Source organism: Gossypium hirsutum, chromosome D11, assembly GCF_007990345.1.
Source record: "Gossypium hirsutum isolate 1008001.06 chromosome D11, Gossypium_hirsutum_v2.1, whole genome shotgun sequence".
Lineage (NCBI taxonomy): Eukaryota > Viridiplantae > Streptophyta > Magnoliopsida > Malvales > Malvaceae > Gossypium > Gossypium hirsutum.
The window spans coordinates 59,824,369-59,844,783 of NC_053447.1; the positions used below are offsets into that span (position 1 = coordinate 59,824,369).

The window sequence follows — 20,415 nt, forward strand, 5'->3', positions numbered from 1 at the left end:
ACACCTAACATAATTATCTTAAGAAAAAAAACAAATTATATTAATTACTATTAATATAATGAATCAAAAGGTGAACACTTTATAAAATTATAATTAAGTTCAATATCATGAATCAAAAGCTCAACACTGTATAAAATTATAACACATGCTGAATGAAAAGAAATTAAATTATAATTCAACAAGTTTAGTACAATACAAAAATCAATTCAAACACCACCCTAATTTCACAAACTAGATACATAAAATAACATAAACAAATTAACTCAAACATTGTGATATGGATCATAACGCTAAAACAGGCTTCATAGTTGATATCCAAGCAACTAATCTCTAACGCTCTCATCCCCACCTAATCAAAGGTAAAGTCACTGCCTTTCATCTTCCAATACAACTTAAGCATGGGATGAAGAGTGTTTCTATTAATTATGGATGAAAAATGAATGTATTTTCTCTTTTGAGATTCTTTTTTCTATTTTTACGCTCAATCTTTCTATTTTTACGCTCTACTAAATACATTTAAAGTTTATAAGCAAATTATCTTAACATATATGTGGTTCTTAACTGTTGGAAATTAACTAAATAAATACTTACAAGAGATGATATTTAATATGGTTACACATATATTATGACACATTGTAACTTTTGCATAGATAAAATTACAGAATGTATACAAGGTTGCTTTTTCCATGTCATTCTTTTTTTTAAAATCTCTTTTTGGATATCAATTATTCCAAAAATATCTTTATAAATTATTTGGAGCAGATTATCTATAATAATATAATTACCATTTATTTAGATTGTTTATCATATTGTTAAAATTTTGTCAACTAATAAATATTTAAGTAATATAAAAATTAAATTTTTTATAACATCAATTAAGATAATATAATATCTAAAATGCACTAGAGCCTGCAAATAGTATATCAACAGACAAAAATGTTAATTTTATTCAAATAATAATAATAGAGCTAGTATTTAAATAACAATAATAAGTTATCTTTAAAATTACATTGTATAAAAATATTTTGAAATAATTTTAAAAAGATATCATGGTCTCCAAATGAAAACTAGATAAAATAGTTTAACTTTGAAAGTCTGTTATGTAGAGGAAAGCCGTGCATCAACTACGACATCACAATTGAATTTTTGTCTTAAACCTTCATATATTTCCCCAAAGCAGTCTCCCATACCATTTGAAGACTCACATTCAAGATATTGAATATGGCATGTGAAAGAACCAACTTATTTGATTAAAAGCACCAGCATATACACTTCACACAGTACTTTGCACAAACAGGAGTAGAAGTAAAAGCAAAATCAATCACTGTAAACAGCATTAAAAAGGCATTGTCAGCAAGTCAAGATCTATGACCCAAATATAGACAAAACACCAACAAGACACATAAAGAACAGAGGAATTGATTTAATAGATAACTATGGATTTAATAGTACATGTTGTTTCTTAGAGCAACCAAACTTGCAACAACATCAGCTAAAAGAGCATATATTGGACCGTATCCGTGAAGAAAGTACTCCTTGCCTAAGAGAAAGGATAATGGCTCATACCTGCACGTATTTAGCCAAATAATGCAATAAGATAAATCTTGTACAACATAGCTCACAAAAGTAAACATTTTTGCTACAGAGAGGTTCATTTCCTATAGACAGAGAAAATAAATCCATCAACATTTTTGCCCAATCAAAGTGCCTACACAGATTTATCAAACATAGTACATGTCTGTGTAATCTAATTATCTCATGACAAACACGAAAACAACTTTCTAATATCAAGGCATGTTCATGCACAACTATGAACACGTATTTTCCTAACACAAGTCACAGATTTATTTTCGCAGTTTATGGAACTGAAACCTTGCCTTCATAGGCATATTAACTGATTAAGTGAGATACTACTATGTCACCTTAGTTGTTGCTACTGCATCCCATAGGATACTTGATGAAGTCCTTATCCTATTTGTCGGTAATTTTATTTTTCTAGAAGTTTTTGTGTTCTTTTTGAAAGTAACTAATATGAAGTTTAAGACCAATCCAACTTATTAAATTATTTAGCAATTTACTTAAACCGATCATATCCTATATACTTTGTTCGACATCTTAATGATCTTACAATGTTTCACATCTTCATTTGTTAAGTATCCTATGTATTTAGCACTATTAATGCTCCATTTTTTATATTAAGAAAAAAATTGTTGAGGCTTATAGGTTTTATTAGTTGCCAACATATATTCTTACTCTGTGAATGTTTATCCCAAAAAGATGTACGCTGCATCAAGATGTTTCAAAGTCACTGGTATCAGACTTAAAAATATCTTAAGCGTCTCTTAGTTTCTGTAATGCTCTTTTGAGTGTTATTATTTCACAATGTACCTATTAAAAATTATTGTAACCTACTTAAGTTCCATGCAGCAAAGGAAAAGCACAAGAATAAACTAGAATTAAAGCTGGCAGTACATCTCTCAAATCATATATTAATATTCTCATGAAATAAATTTCCATTTCTTTTCTCAATAAAGACAAATCATGAGGAAAACAAAAAAGATTCTAGTAAAGCATGCGCAGTAGAAAGAAAGCGCCAACAAGACCAAAGAAAGCATGTTATACTGCAAAATAAAGTTAAATCGCGCTTATAAGGTAGAAGAAATAAAGGAACCGAAGGAATAATATATAGCTGTTTAAACAATTCGAATAAATGCCGCAAAGCCAAGAAAATAATTCAAAGAAATTAACCCAGAAGAATAGCAAATCTTCATGTAAAATATAGAAAAGGAAAGCAATGAAGTATTTAGTTAACACAAAACCTTACACCACAAAACGAGGGTTTAAAAAAAGCACCTTATTTGCCTGGACAAAGTATTTATACAAGAAAGCCCCCGTTTTTCCCAAAAAGCACAAATACGAACAAAATAAAGCATAAAAAATAGTAAATACATTTCCAGCCCAAAATTTTCTCTATCCTAGCTTCGGTAATGAAAAAAAATCATAACCTGCAAGAAACGAAATGCCGATTTGCCAAGAAACTAATGAATTGAAACAATCGCACCAAAAACTAATCGTATTTATAAAAAAAATTGCAATAACACCCATTAAAAATGCATGCAGAGAGGAAAGAAATAGAGATTACTCACAGGCCTATATATTTGGAAAGCCACTACAACCACACTTCCCTTACAGGAGAATTGAAAATTTATCCCAAAAATACCCTAATTTCAATAGACAAAACCCACCATTAGCGCAAACCCTAGTTTGCATTTGAAGAACACAAATCTGTTTTTGGTCAACAAAACAATGAAATGAGTTCTAAAAATAAACAACATTGAGTCGGTGGGAATAACTGGTGGGAATAAACAAATAAAATGATAAAAAAAAAGAAAATAGAAGCTACAAGAAATTAAAAATCATGAGGAGGAAAATACAAATCTGAATTAAGTAAAAAAAGAGAAGAAGCACTTGCCGCTTCAATTGAGCCGGAGATCTGAGACAGTGGAGTTGGCGAAAGATGCCAAGATGAAAGTGAAACGGGAGCGGGTGGAGGTTTAGTTCGCTGGTAGCTTCTGTTGATGTTGGGAGGGAGAGGGTGGAGGTCGATTTCGGCTTGAGAGGGTAAAACAGAGACTGAATAGCTAATCATTGCTTTTGGAAGGGAATACAAATCGACGCTGAAGCAAAAAATTTTGGGAATACGTCCGTAACGTAATAGGCGCATATTAGGGCATTACACCGAACCAAACACAGGATTAAGTGGGGCCCATGAAATATAGCCATTACACCCAACCAAATATGGTGTTAATATCTAACCAATCGGTGTCTAATTTGCTGATTTGGGTATTTTTGTTTTTCTTAATCGGGCCATGCACTGGGCAAAAAATTCCAAACTTTCCTGTTATTTTTCTTTATTATATATATATTGTAAAAGCAAATTTGATCATGAAAAATGAAACCCCATTTCAAATTGTCTATTATGAATCGATTGGTTATTGTCATTTTGGTCAGTTTTTGCAACTGAAATGATTATTGCAGTCGATCCTAGAATTTGTAAACAATTTATCTCATTAACAAGTAACATGTTTTGCCTATTAAAAGTCAAAATCTACTGATCTTATTGCTAGTGAAAGTAACAATCTTTTGGAATTTTGTTATGGTTTATTAACAGGAAGTCAGCCGATTGTTTCTGGGGCTGAATTACGGAACAACACTTGAAACTATTGTTCCACCTGAATCAGCTAAAACCCTCTATTCAAAACATGAGTTTGATCTTCAGGTGCCTATTTATTTATCCAACATTACTGCATTATAACGATTTGTTAATATAGAGATCCATCATCTTAGCTCATCAGTATTGGAAAACAATAACCACAAGGTTGTCCTGGCTGAAATCGTAATACTCTTATAAAACAATCAAAGTGAAGGAACAATATATGTTTTGGACACTTTAGATATACAATGCACTACCATGCATTTTGACTGCAACTGAAAATTATGTTAATCTTTAGGTAGGGTTAGTTAATCTATGTCATATGTTCTGATATTTGGATGGAATATTTTTCTTCCTCTATTTTCCCCCTTTTCCAGTTTCTAGTTCATACATTTGAACATTTGGTTATAATAGTTCTAATGTATAATTTTAGTACTACCAGGATCTCCTTGAAATATGTTGATTTTCATTCAATCCACTCTTATCTAAGTGGTTGAAAAATATCCCTTTTCTCATTACAAAATTATTCTCTCACCAACCTGACCTGAGCATACTTATAGCTATTATCTCTTTAGATTTTTGTCATTTCAATACAAATATATTGTAGAAGGCAGTTATATGTGCTTTTCCATTTCAAATCATTCCAGGCTTTCAAATTTTCTGTTGACAAAGAGTTGTTAAGAGAACCCCGGGTAAGGGTCGGTCTTATTCAGAACTCCATTACTCTCCCAACCACTACTCCCTTTTCAGACCAAAAAAAAGCTATATTTGAGAAATTTGGACCAATAATTGATGCTGCTGGTGCTTCAGGAGTCAACATACTATGCTTGCAGGTATGGTCAATTTTATTAATCGATGTATAATATTGTAAAAATGCAAATCAATGAGTCTATGATGCAAGTTCAGGAAGCATGGATGATGTCATTTGCCTTCTGTACACGAGAAAAGAGGTGGTGTGAATTTGCAGAACCTGTTAACAGGGAATCTACACAATTTCTTTAGGAATTTGCACTCAAGTATAACATGGTCATTATAAGCTCAATTCTAGAGAGGGATATAAATCATAGAGAGACTCTCTGGAATACTGTGTTATAATTGGAAATCATGGCAACATAATAGGCAAGCACCGTAAGGTAAATGCAGTAGTTTATCTGGGTTTGGGTTTATGTTTCTTGAATTTTTATTGATTTTGCTTAATTGACTGGCTTCTGGCAGAACCATATTCCTAGAGTTGGGGACTTCAATGAGAGCACGTATTAAATCAATAGATTTAAATTGGGGACTTTAATGGAGCCTGTTGCCTTTGTTGATTGCAATTGCTAATATTTCTAGTATATTGCTAGTTCATTTACTTCATAGATATCAGATGGTTGTCTGCCTCTTTACCTGGTTGTATTAAATCAATAGATGTCAGTTGAAAATTTTGATTGTATGTATCATTCATTTTGATTTTACTATCAGTTCTATGAAATTCTTTTTTGGGCCATGAGTGATTTTTTCTTACCAGTTGCGTGACCACGTTTCGCCATATGTCTAAGTAAAAAGCTGGGTTCTTCGCTTGTATTTTTTTCTCTCTATTGGATGACAGCCTATAGTATTGGGGCAATGCTTGATCTAGTGTAGCTTTCAAAGAACATAGCTGATTGCATGCATATGGTTATGTTTTTGTTGAATGCATACATATATACATATCTATGTCTGTAAATGTGTGCATTGGGATAAATTTTATAGGAGTTAGCTTTGTGTTACAATGTAGATTGGTTGGCTAAGGAATCTGTTATACTTGAGAGTGGCTGAAATTTGATAATGATGCTATATGTGTTGTTTGTAAGACAACAAAAAAATTGCTTTTATGCTGAGTGTAATTTCATCAGGAGATCACTACAATTAGATTCACTACTAATTAGTAATTTCGGAAGTAGTTTGCAATGCTTTTATATTTTAATAATTGAGTATTATTATATATTAATTTTATTTATTTATTTGTTTATAAATAAATCATTGTAATATATGTAAAAACAATTTAAAATATAAAAATTTATTAATATGTATATAAATTTATTAATATATGTAAAAATAACGTTTTCGGAAAATATTTTCAGGAAATCTGCCAAACAACAGAAAATATTTTACACAGATTCATCCAAACACCAGAAAATATTTTCAGTAAATTATTTTCCAGAAAAGTAAATTATTTTCTAGAAATTATTTTCCGAAAAATATTTTACTGGCAAACAAACAGACTCTAAGTATTAACTTGATTGTAATGAGCATTATTATCAATATATGAGAACATTGGTTTGAGTATGCTAAAGTGTATTATTCTTTTATTTATGGGTTAGAGAAGAGTTATCGGTAGTTTTAGGCATTGTGTAAAAAAAACAAATATAATCAGAACCATATTTATAAGACTATATGAAAAGAAAACTATATTTTTTTATTATTAATTGAGAAAATTGAAAACGCAATGTTTCCCCTTTATTTTATTTTATTAATTTAAGAAAGGAGATGTCAAAATAAATAACTAGAACGATATATTCATTTATCAATAAAATAAAATACTATAAATTTCAACATTTAAGTATTAAAGAATACAAAAAAAAATCAAAATCTATGAATATAATTTACTTAAAAAAGTATTTTTAGATAACCTTATGCAATTTATTTTTATTTGAGAAAGCAATTTTTTTGGTTCATTTAATGTGAGTAGATGCTGATTAGCAATAGAAATATAATTTCTTTTGTAAGAGGCAGGGAAAAGCTCATCAAATGATTCAACCCAAAATAAGTGTCAACTAACATGTGATTTAGTGAAGGCTTGTATAATTTTTAAAACTACTAGTTGATACATTAATGTGTATGCTTTAAACTTTAGCCTTATCTTTAAACTAAATAAAGGCATCCGCTAATTTTTTTGATTAGAGAAACTAAATCGAATTGGAAGCTCATTTTTAGTCTAGGTTTAGTTTATTTGACATGTCCAAATATGCATCAAATATAAGTATGGTGTCACATTGTCATTGCAAATAATATAAACATCTTTATCTTTGTGCCTTAAATTACACTAGATCACAAGCTTTTTCTTGACCCATGCTTGATTTTTTTAAAGATATATTTAATCCTTATTAGATTGGGATCAGTGAAATACAAACTAATCATATTATCTAAGAGGGATAAAAATTAGGCTAAAATCAAGTTAATCAACTTAACCAACATTATTCGGTTTAAACTTTCTTTGGATGCAAAATAATCAATGGTGAGATGAAATATTGGGGGAATATTCTTTCTCGCTACATTGATTTTGTGTTCAGAAAACCTATTCAAGCTCATTTTTCGTTGAAGGCATTCATCCAATCCATCTTTATCCAATTTGAGAATGTCCCTTGCCAAAAGTTATAGTGTTGATTGTGGTTTAACATGTTACTCCAAATATGTCTTACTTCAACAAAATTCATTAATATATGTAGTGTTGGTTCCATAATAGCATTATAGATTTTACATTGATTGTCATTAATTGATCTTTTTTCTTTCTAATATTTTTGTTCGTTAACCTATCATTTGAGGTAAGCCAAATCTAGGTTTGGATGCGATTAGAGATTTTTAGTTTTCATATCTTATTAGCATTGTGTGATTGGCAATGTCTTCTTTAAGGAGACTTAAATAAGTTGATTTAGTGGAGAATTTATCATTTGGAGTAAAACTCAAAATTATATTATCAGGTTGCAAGAAATTGAAACCAATTTGCGTGGATTTGATTAATGATTGTTTTGTGGAAGAAGATTAGGGAGTTTTTTTAAAATCCATATACCATTACAAATTAAATTAAACACTAATTTGTTATTAGAAAGTGAATCTAAGACAACTAGAAAACGAGTAGCTAAAGGTTATTATTCATCAATTCATTTTCCCTTCTAAAAGTCAATATTGTCCACTTCTCCAATTGTCCTTTTCAATAGACAACTAGAAAATGAGTAGCCAAAGGTTATTTTAGAGTATTAGTTTACAATAGAGATATTTTTGTGCGTATAAGAGTTGTTACTTGTTGTACTAATGTTTTGCTTGGTTGAGCTATATAAATATTCTCCCCTTAAGATTTGCATCCAAAAAGGCTCCATCTTTTATAGGCAATCTTGAACCTAATATGGCAAGGAATGCAAGCTTTATCTCATTTATTTTCATTAACCCCAATCCATCTCAATCTTTATGCTTGCAAACTATTTCCTAATTTATATGATGGATTCTTATTTTCTCAATTATGCTTCCCTAAAGGAACTCCCTATTCAATTTATCAATGGAAGCACAAACAAATTTCGAAATTTTCATCATCTTTATAGTGTAAGTAGGAATGGAAACATAAGCAATTTGGATAAGTACTAATCCACTTTCCAGAAAATGGTTATTAATATTCCAAAACTATGATATAAGCCTAAACTATTTCCCATAAGCTCTAGAAAGTTCACTTTAGAGACCCTCTCATGTATAATGGAGACTCTTAAATATTTGCTAAAGTTATTAGTTTTAATGATGCTTATACCTCTAGTTAGTCTTCTTGGCACCTTTTATTGTATATTCTATGACAAAAAAGATTTTAGATTTAGCGGAGTTGGTTGTTTACCTGGACCATGTTATTTAATCATGTTTGGACCATAATTGGGCTTATAGAACATTTAAAACAAACTAGAATCAATTCTAAACTAAATTGAAACTTCTACGAAAATTTAGGTAAAAAAGTGTAAACAAGAGTCACACGGCCTTATGGCTAGGCCGTGTGACAGATTGTGCACATGTAACTCAAGGTCACACGACCGTGTCATCAGGCCATGTAACTCATTGTGCCCATGTGAAAAATCTTGCACCTAAAATCATACAACCACACAGTCGTGTGAGTGACCGTGTGTGGTACACGGCCATGTGCACTTGAATTAACCTTAAGTCCAAGCTTTTTCATCTAAAATATCTTATGTTATGAGCCAAAGCATTTCTAATAATTTTTACCTATTCAAAACGCATGAAAATATGACAAAATAAACCAAATCATCCAACCTAAAGGACTAACCAATGTGCCCTCATTGACACCACATATAAATCAAAGTTAATCACCAAACTAATTCATTCAACTTGTATATTTTAGACTCATGTACCAACAATGTTCACACACATAACCTGTTACCATATATTCATCAAAATATCATCCAAACATGACTATTAACTACATATTACCAAAATAACAAAGATGCAATATATACATCAAATTGCATCCAAGTATACTTATAACTAAACTACCAAAACATGTTCAACATTTTCAAAATAAGCATCCTATATACATGCCACAAGTAACCAACTTTCCAATTTCAAAAGTCTATCGAATCAAGTGACGGTAGATGTGAGCTTCTCGTTGATCCGATTAGCACGTTCCAGACATCCAAAATCTATAAAAAAGTAGTAACCCCAATATGTATATAAAATACTTAGTAAGCTCATATAATAAAACAAATAGTTTACCTTAACCATTCAACAATTACACGAATCAATATGAAACAAATTCACCTGTCATAGTATTCAAAACATCAACCATATGAGAATTGGTCCCAACCACAATTATAGTTTCAAATGGCAAAATACCAACTTTAACACAAAATTTATCATGAATCAATTTTATAATTTATCAATTTGAAACACTTTCATCTTTAAAACTTTCATCATATATCCTTGTCATATTCATTCATATCATGGCATAGTTCAACAAATTTCGAGTCAATAAGTAATGAACATACAAATATTTAGAGTTCATAATTTGTTTACTTCAATGAAACAATTTCGTATCAAATAACTTTTATTCTTCTGATGGATCTTTGTAAAAGTATTCAATATATAAGTCCAGAAACAGGTAATGCTAGTAAAAGCTAATCAAATAGAAAATAAATGTGTCAGGTTACCCGTCTGGGCTAAACCAGTGACAACACAGAAAAATAGCCTGGTCAGGGCTATGTATACATGTAAGGTTACCAGTCAAGGCTAAAATTTAAAACCACAATGGATTACCAGTCCAGGCTAAATCCGAGTCACATGTACACCCGAGTTCGCAACACATGCTGAAGCTCGATCCCGAACAAAAATTCAGACAGAAATCTCATGTATGAAACTTTTACTCGACCCATCGAAATTATTTCAGAAATTCAATATTTTTCACATAAATCAATTTCATTTCAGTACTGTTAAATATTCATAAATATATATCATTAACATCATTTAATAACGAATTATAACCAAAGATAATAGTATGATTACCTGTCAAAATAATTTAACTATCAGGGACTAATCGATAATTTTTCCCTTTTTCCTCGTACTTCCTCCAATCGATGAGATTCTTGATCTAAAGTATAGTTTTGTTAAATTAAATAAATTTTAAACCACATAAACAATCAAATTTATGCATTTAAGCCTTTTTAATTGTATTTTACGAATTTAACCTTAAACTTTTACATTTTATTCAATTTAGTCCCTAAAATCGAAACTATTAAAATTTCACATGGCTTAATCGATTCTAATTCCATCCATAATCAGCCTTCCATCACTTGAAAATTACAATACTTTCATGCTAAATCTAACATATTTATATATTAGTCCTTAAATGCAAAACTAACAAAAATAACTTAACAAAATAGTCCTAAAACATTTCCAAGCTTTAAAATATTCCATTTAATATCAAGAACATCCAAAAATCATCAATGGTAATTTTAACAAATTTTAACAGTTTTGAAAACAGAGATACGGGTTAACCGGACCTAGTTGTAATGATATCAAAAACATAAAAATTACAAGAAACAAATTAAAAATTCATACCATGAAAAGTAAGGAAAGATGACCGAAAGCTTTTGAATACTCGTCCATGGTCGTTCGGTTTTCAAATGAGAAGAAAATGATGATGAAATGTTATTATGTTATTATTATTCATATAATTTTAACAAATGTTTTATTCTAAAAACACCACTAACCGTCCACCCACCATGAAAAGGGCCTAATTGTCTCCTAAGTCCTCTTATATTTAATAATTAATCTATTTAATCAATATAATTCAATAGCGATTAAGTTTTACGTCTTTTACAATTTAGTCATTCCTTTTTAACTAATTATCCAAACGTTAAAATTTCCATACCAAAATTTAATACACCTATATAACAACTTCGTTATAACCTTGGATTATGGAAACGGGGTCCCAATACCTCATTTTCCAAAATCACTTAACTTTAGGGATAACCCACTTGTACTTAACTAATTATCAAATAAAATTCACTTTATCATAATACATGCCCCGTAAATATTAAATAATAATATTTACATACTTACTCATCAGAACTGCGGTTCTGAACCCACAATTTTTATACCACTAAAAAACGAGTTGTTACAACTTTAATTTGATTACCCTTTGTAAGAGAGAAAATGACATGATCCTAAACAAAGTGTAAAATGATAAATGTTTGGACCCTTGCGAGATCTCTTTATATTTTCCATTCTTTAGCTTTAAATTTGTTGTGGATGATATGAGATAATCTTTCCATTTCAAAGCCAAGTAGATAAAGGGATTGAGGATCCCCTTGCTTCAATCTTATTTATAGGAACTCTTTAGTTTTACCTCCATTTCAAAGAAGTGAGTAGTATGTTGAAGTGATGTAGGACATAATGAGGGAGATAAAAGAACTAGTTGAACCAATTTATATGAGGTTTCTTTGATGAATTTCTAATTCAATTAATCGTATGCCTTTTCAAACTCAATTTTTCATTAAAAGACCCATATTTTTCTTCCTCCAAGAATGCAATATTTCCAAAACAATAACCATATTATCCATGATTTATTTGTCGAAAGCAAAATTGCTTTGCCAGTGACTAATAAGAATAGAAAGCACCATCATAGTCCCATCAATCAAAATCTTTATGATGGTTTTATAATTCATATTGTAAATATTTGTGGGTCGAATATGATTCATATTTTTAGGCTAATTGGTTTTCAAGATAAGGGTGATAAGAGTTTTGTTGAGTTCCATATGTATAATTCAAGTATAAATAAGGCATCATGAAAAACCTTACAAATATCCTCTATCATAATATCCCAATTTTTTTAAAAGGAAAAAAGCTTGAAATCTATCAAGTCCAAGGGCTTTATAGGGGGCAACGTTGAACATAGCAATCATGGTTTCCTCAACTATGACTATGGGTGAATGTTATCCATTTAAAAGTTGTTAATGTTAGTAAAATAGACTGTAATGTTGGGCCTTTCAATATTACACATATTTTGAGTAAATAAGGTCTTATAATGTTCCACCACAAGTTTCTTGAGGCAAAAGGTATATGTTATCCAAATGTTGGTTGATTCTTTTAATGCTCCAATCTTATTTTTACTTCTTCTAATAAGAGTTGAAGTGTAGACATATTTCATATTTCTATCTTCTGATTATTTATGTTTCTCCATTGATTTTGGAACCATAACATCACTTAATGTTTAAAGGTTTATGTGTAACTTTCTTATATTTTTTCTTAAGCTTTGAAAAGAAAAGGTTGGCTTTGTCACATAAAACCTTTTGAGTACCTTGATTAATTTTGGCAAGTGCTAATCTTTTAGCTCGAAAGGTGTTCTAGAAGAAAACTTGTTGAACTTTTATAAGGTAACAACCATTTTTTCTACTTTGATTGGGAAACTAGCAATGTTTTCATTGCAAAACTTTGTCATTGTTTCCTAAAATCCCTAGGGGGAGTTGTAACACCTCTTGCCTAACCCGATCATCAAGTCTGAGTTATAAGATGCCATATCCGTTGCTGAAGCAACTACCATCAAATACAATGTAAATAAATCATTCAAACATGTAATCATTCATAAACACATTCACATTAAGATACATAAATAAATGTAAGCCTTGATCGAGCTTACGGATGCTCATTTGTTGACCCAAACATGAAATAAGACCAAATTATAAAGTTTTGAAAATTTAGGGTTGACGTTGTGACGTCACCTCATTCTCATTGTGACGTCACTAAATAGTCTATCACGTCATGACCTCAAGCCACTCGACATCGCAGCGTGACTCTCTATCGACTAACGTTGTGAAGAGGAATTTAACGCCTCAAAAATTTAAATATTGATTGTAAAATTCATCTTAGTTAAGTCTTTATATTTGTAGTTATGTACTCAGTTTATATGTTTGAGGTCAGGGGTTCAAGTCGTGTCTTTGGAAAGTTTTGCCATTTTATCCTAAATTAACCTCTATCTTTAAACTATCGACTTAAGTTTAATTATGTGCGATTTTGTATCAAGAATAAGCCTTCTAGTTTGACGGTTAAACTTTTGTGTATCTTCTAGTTCCGTGTTCGAGTATCTGTACGCACAATAGGAAATATTTTTATGCTTTTAGGGGGATTTTAGTTCCCTTTTTAAATTAATAGTTTTGTGAATGTCCCTATTCAACTTTCATTTTATTTATTTTTTATTGTTGTTTGTTCTTTCATTTTTTTATCTTAATTCTTTTCCTTTCTTTTTGATTTCGTCCGTTAAGTGGCTACCGAGACTAATTGAGGGTCGTACATTCGCTGTGTAATTTGGAAGGTTACCGGGTAAGTTTTATCGAAATTTTTTTCTTTCGCGAATTCTTGTTGTTCTTCTTGTTTTGTCAAAATTGCTTTTCTGCTTAAATTACTTGAACTCTTTAGTAAGCATACGTTGGTTTCCTGTTTAGGTGAGGATTTTACAAGAACGATTTTACTAATGCGATAGTTTCGCTGTTTTCACCGCTACGAGCAAAGTGGGTACATGAATTCGAGGGAGGATTGTGTTGAAGGTTTCAACATGAAAATTAGTTTTGTATGTTATTGTTTGTGTGTGTTGACGGTAATTGTTAAAATGGTTATTGGATATTCGTTTTAGGTTTCAGGGTTATTCTGCGTTGTTCCTACATCAAATTGATACCAGGTGCGTATCAAAAACCTGACTTTCTGTGAATTTTAGACGTTAAGAAACATGGTTGTCGATGCCACATGGTTGTGTGGTAGGCCGTGTAACTCACTGATCACGAGTTAGAGACACATGGGCTAAGGACACGGATGTGTGTTTAGATTGTGTGTTTTGTACAAGGTTCACACGAGCTAAGGACACGAGTGTGTGTCTAGGCCGTGTAACTTACTGTTTGTGCATTAGGGCCACACGGACAGGTGACATAGGCATATGCCAGGCAAGGTGAAACCACACGGGCCTGTTGTCCAAGCTGTGTAAAACCACACGGGCGTGTAGACCAATATTTGGATTTTTCCCCTCAGGCCGCAATCATTATATGAAACAAATGCAAGTCTTTCATGGGGTCCATATAAACTAAATTAAATTGTTATTCTGTGATTTGAGATTGAGTATTGAAAATCTATATGTGTATTGCATGTGAAAATTATTAATGATATTGATTTATTATGTACGAGTATGAATTATATCTAAATGGTCGTATATGCCTCTATATTAACTGTCATTTGAAATATGCATCTGCATTGGGTGGCAATTGAGTAAAGGTGGAAGTATTCTATTCTGAGCTAGTGGTTAAACCACTGATATCTGTCATCTGATAAGGCAGCTAGTCTGCGATAATTGAAATGTGTCATACTGACATTATATGATGTGTAGGGCTGGATGGATATTAAATACCTTGTTTGGTGTGTTGGGTTGGCCGAAGATAGTCTATAACGATGGGGGTAAGACACTATTTGTTGTGTATAACACTGTGTCTGTTCTAATCCGCTCTGCATGACACTATATCTATTCTAATATGTTATGTATCTGAAAAATAGGTATCTAGTTATTAGTTTGATCTATTCTGATCTATTAAGTTAATGGATTGTCCTCTAAGTTTGGTTTTGATCTTGAATAAGAAAACTTACTAGTTACTCGTAAATTGTTTGGACTTATATAATCTTTCCTTTAGTGCTACACTAATTCAATTTTTTTTTCTTAAACTGCAGGTAGTCCACAGACTTGATCAAGTCTATAGTTTGGAAGCTCAGTCATCCTAATTATCAGCTTTATAATTATTAGTTTGTTTTCGATATTTTCAAAACATTTGACTTTCTAAAATGATAACTCTCGGATTAAGTGTTATATTTGTTAAATTTATTTTGGTTAGAAAGACTTTGAACTAAGTTTTGGAAGTTATGTTTGGAAAAAAATAATTGATGCGGCTTTCCAGACTTGATCTTGTCGTCTAGGCCAGGTATGAAATGTTACAAGGAATATTACTCATCGGGATGTGGATTCTATTTTTGGTAAAAATGAATCGTTTGGTACCTATTTCAAAACTCTCAACTAAACATATCAAACTCAATTCCATTTTATCATTCAAAAACATGCCAAATACATTCTTTTCCTACGAACCTCCATTACCCCCGATCGACGCTTCTCTAGCAACAGGCATAGAAAGGGAAGCACAAGCAGCAGGTGAAGGTATCCACAAAAATGATAATCGGTAAACTAGTAAGGTGAACAGATGGTAAGCTTGCTGGTGGGAAACTAGAAAAACTCGAGGCTTCAGCAACAGTAGCAACAACCCTAATAGGATCTATTCTCATTTTACTACGATACTCCTATTGTGTTTTATTTCCTTCCTCCCCACTCATAGAACCAATATGTATAGCACCCATGGTAGTCTTACGCTTCTTACACGCCCCACTAACCAATGAATCAATATACATAACCTCGATGAGCTCGTAAGATATGTTATTAGTTCCACTTGAAGTGTCATCGGAGCCCTGATTAATTCCTGCACCAACAATAACCCTATGATCAGTGGGAGCAGTTAACAAATTAGTATCTGACCCAACAAATCCATTGTGTAAACTCAACAAAAGCAAACAGACAAAGCTTTATTTGGTAGAAGTCATAGAAAAAGTTAAAAGGTTCTGACATATAACCTAGCAGTATCTGAGCCAACCGATTGAACGAGTCATGAGGTTAAGTAACACCATCAGGTAATGCACCGACTGACGTAGCGACCTCTTGGTTGTCACTAAGCCTCTATCATTTAGGGATAAAACCTTCCAAATAATATATGAAGATATTCCTCGCTGCGATGAGCGTCTCAACAATCAATGAGCGACTATCGTGAAGCCTTCAAAACTGGGAAATAGTTTCATCTGTGGCGAGGCTTCGTTGAAACGTGCAAATATTTTTACTAGGTGAGGACAATTTATGATGAACCCAAAATCCTCGACAAGCAAATTATGAACCTGAACGTACTTTCCTCGGTTCAAGCGAAGGTTGGAATATTGGTTTTAGATAATTATTTGCACCTTCTTGCGATGGAAGAAGTAGTAAAACCCCAACGAACTCTCCAAATCACGACCTTTCAACTAATACCAATACTGGAAAACAACAAGCATAGATACCTCACCATGCTAACAGCGGTCAATGAAGTATGTACAAGCCACCAGTAAAAGCCCAATAGATGGCCTGGAGAATTGTTATAGTCATCCAGAAGGTTGCAGAAGAAAGGATGCAGCGGTAAATGAAACTCAGCCTCAAGCATATGAATAGGAAGTAGAAGACTATCTTTGGTGGTCTTGCATAGCCGATGTAACCCCTCCGAAAGGGATAACTCATATGCAAAGTTGGGGAGTTTTATTCCCCACACCGACATACTTTGTTCCAACTCCTCCTATTTAGTGGTATAGGCGTACGATTTCTTCGTCACCAGAACCAAATATGGTTGTACCCACGGTGGACGGCCTGAGACAATAATGTTACCAGTTCTTCTCATCCTCACCATATTGTTGATGAAAGAAAACAAAAATAGAAATTAAAGAGCAAGTGTTTTTGGGAATTAACTTTATCTCAGATCTTTGAAAAATGCTAAGTGTGAAAATTTAGGGCACCAAAAGTCCTCTTTTTAAAGAGAAATTTCCTTTCCCGCTTATTGACGATTCACATGACCAAGGAAGATCGATAGTTAGATACGCACATTCAATACCAGCACATGCACGTGGCAAAACAACCGTTGTGTATCACAGCTCATAGCGTACCCGATAAACTACATTTAAGTTTGACAAGATAGATCTAAAATGCACTACTTTATAACACCCCTTTGGCCCACGAGAGGGACTAGATTGTTATACATCAGTAACCATGACCTAAGCCATAGAAAGGATTCGGGTTTCTGACTCGTGACCTAGAAAGATCCCACTCGAAGACTAAGTATAAGGAGAATCATAAGAGGACAGAGAGCCATGTTCGCAAACATAGCTTGCAATGAGAGCTTGTGGACACAGCTCACTAAAGGGGTCTACGAGCACAAATCACAGATTAAGCTCGCAGGAATCTAAGGGAGACCACGGCCTCAGCTCACACATACCCAATGAGTGCGTAGAAAGGACTGCGCACCCTGTAGGCCATTCAAACACATATCCAACAGGTACGGAGCACACTCAGGATATCAGTCCCAATAATAGAAAGGACCATGTGCTCCGTAGACACGTGTCTAATAGGCCTAAAGTTCGCAGAAAATGTTTGTACCGGAGGTAATAAAATAAAGGCAAAATAGTGAGGCCCTTTTATGAGCTGTCATAGTACTTGTAACCACATGTATAAATACCCCAAAATTCCTATCTCCCAACTATCATACTAAGGCTCGCAGGTGAAGAGTCGCAGCCTCCAACACAGTTAACAAGAGCAAAGCTTCCAGTTGTCACATTAAGGCTCGAAGGTGAAGAGCCACAACATTCAACACAATGAGTGAGAGCAAAGCTCCCAACTGTCACATTAAGGGTCGAAGGTGAAGAGCCGTAACCTTCAACATAATTAGCGACAGCAAAGCTCCCAACTGTCACATTAAGGTTCACAGGTGAAGAGTCGCAACCTCTAACACAGTTAACGAAAGTAAAGCTCCCAGCTGCCACATTAAGAATCAAAGGTGAAGAGCCGCAACCTTCAACGCAATTAGCAAAAGCAGAGCTCTCAACTGTCACATTAAGGTTCACAGGTGAAAAGCCACATCCTCTAACACAGTTAGTAAGAGCAAAGCTCCCAACTGTCACATTAAGGCTCGCAGATAAAAAACATCAACCTTCAACACAGTTAATAAGAGTAAAGCTCCCAGCTGTCACATTAAGACTCACAGGTGAAGAGTTGCAGCCTCTAACATAGTTAGCGAGAGCAAAGCTCTCAGCTGTCATACTAAGGCTCGTAGGTGAAGAGCTGCAGCCTCCAACACAGTTAGTGATAGTAAAGCTCCCAACTATCACATTAAGGCTCGCAAGTGAAGAGTCGCAGTCTCCAACATAGTTAATAAGAGCAAAGCTCCCAGCTGTCACATTAAGGCTCGCAAGTGAAGAGTTGTAGCCTTCAACACAATTAGCGAGAGCAAAGCTCCTAGCTGCCACATTAAGGCTCACTGGTGAAGAGTCGTAGCCTCCAACACAGTTAGGGTGAGTTCAAGCTCCAGTTGTAATCTCAAGCTCGTAGGTTCAACAACGCAGCCTCCAAAATAGTTGGCGTCAGCTCAAGCTTCTAGTTGTAATTTTAAGGCTCATCAGTTTAATATCACGACCTTCAAAATAGTTCACGAACGTATTTCCAAGCTGATATTCTAAAGGCTCACCGGTTTAATATCTCGACCTTTAAAACAACTCTTGGATTTACATTCCCGACTCATATTGTAAAGGTTACCTGAGTTAAAATCGTAACCTTCAATTATTTGAGTTAGTTGATTTAATATTGCAACTTCACACAATTCACTGATTTAATATCACAGTTAATATTACTAAGTCTGTATGATTTATAACCACAACCTTTGAATGGCTCGCTGATTTAAAATCAAAACTGATATCGAATAATCTTTTCTAAGTCCGCCAATCTACAAATTTTTTCTTACGGAAAATACAATTCACAATATTCTGTATTACACTTCTTGACTCTTGTCCCACATGATCGAACAACAAAAATTGTTCAATAAAGTTTCAAGTTAAAACTTATATAGTAAGCCCTAAATTAAACACACTATAAGTGTAAGCTTGTCTCAGAAGAGTCACTTTATAACTCTTCTTCGACAATATGGTGGGACAAATTGTTATATAATTATAATAAAATAAAAATGACTGGACCCGAGATCTGACTCGACATAATAAAAAGAAACCCTAAACCCCAAAATGGGAGGCTCCTTCATTTGTTTCCATTTTCCTCTAGAAATAGGAGGATACCATTCTCTCTCATTTTAGGGGACCTCCATCTTTACTTCTGTTGTTTCTTTGTATCAACAAACCTATTTTGTTTCAAAGTAATTGATTCACCAAACCAAAATTGTATTATTTTTCTAGTTTATCATATGCTTTATATTTGTTATCTCTCCAATATATATCATAATTTTTATTAAAAGGGTTATAAATTAATCTTTACTGTTCATCTACCATTTTGAAACTTAAATGTTATCTAGCACAACTCTATTTTACATAAATACTACCAATGCATGATATTAACGTATAAAATTTATGCATTGACAATCAACATGCTACATTACATTGGAAACTTTAAAAAACAACTACAAATAATTAAACTTGAACATCATGTAGGCGGAATTTTTTATGTGAACAATATGTTTATTAAAAAATTAAAAATAGCAAATGAAGTTTTGATTGAAATGATCGCATTATGCTTTAAAGACCATGATGTATATGTTCAAGTCTCATAATTATAAATATTTTATAAATTTTATATGACACCTTAAAATAATGAAAAGATTTTTATAATGAAATCTATTACTTTATATTTGTAATTTAATTAATGTCCTGTGAAGTTGGGTACAGATAACGTGGGGATGGAATAGTGCACATAGTGGCACAAAACACATGATAGAATGGTTGATTTTGTGTGGTGCCACCCATATTTGTATAGCTATTTATATTCACAATAATGATTGCACTTAAATGTCTATTAACAAATTGGTTGCTACTTGTTAACTTTTCTATTACTTCTGTGGGAAGGAGGTGAATATATATATATGATTGCATGCATCATGCATGTGTCGGGACGGCCACTCCAATAACAATAAATGTGATACATGTATTTTAATTGCAGGATTAATTAAGATGTTTTGGTCAATTGTAACTGGTTATGCTCTTACATCTTTCTCACAATTTATGAATAATGAAGTAAAACTGTTTTTCAATAAATATTAAAGGAGTGTAGGAGT

General features: G+C 32.6%; 2 long non-coding RNA genes across 2 annotated transcripts; one reads left to right on the plus strand and one right to left on the minus strand.

The window, feature by feature from the left end:
• Positions 1-1,011: 1,011 nt before the first annotated feature.
• Positions 1,012-3,343, minus strand: LOC121223341 (uncharacterized). The gene is made up of 3 exons (XR_005920687.1): positions 3,147-3,343; positions 1,453-1,566; positions 1,012-1,324 (listed from the first exon to the last, which is right to left on the minus strand). It is a non-coding gene; the product is annotated as an uncharacterized lncRNA (long non-coding RNA).
• Positions 3,344-4,150: 807 nt separating this feature from the next.
• LOC107942843 (uncharacterized) lies at positions 4,151-5,699 on the plus strand. The gene is made up of 4 exons (XR_001695924.2): positions 4,151-4,279; positions 4,861-5,046; positions 5,120-5,346; positions 5,429-5,699. It is a non-coding gene; the product is annotated as an uncharacterized lncRNA (long non-coding RNA).
• The last annotated feature ends 14,716 nt before the right edge of the window (positions 5,700-20,415 follow it).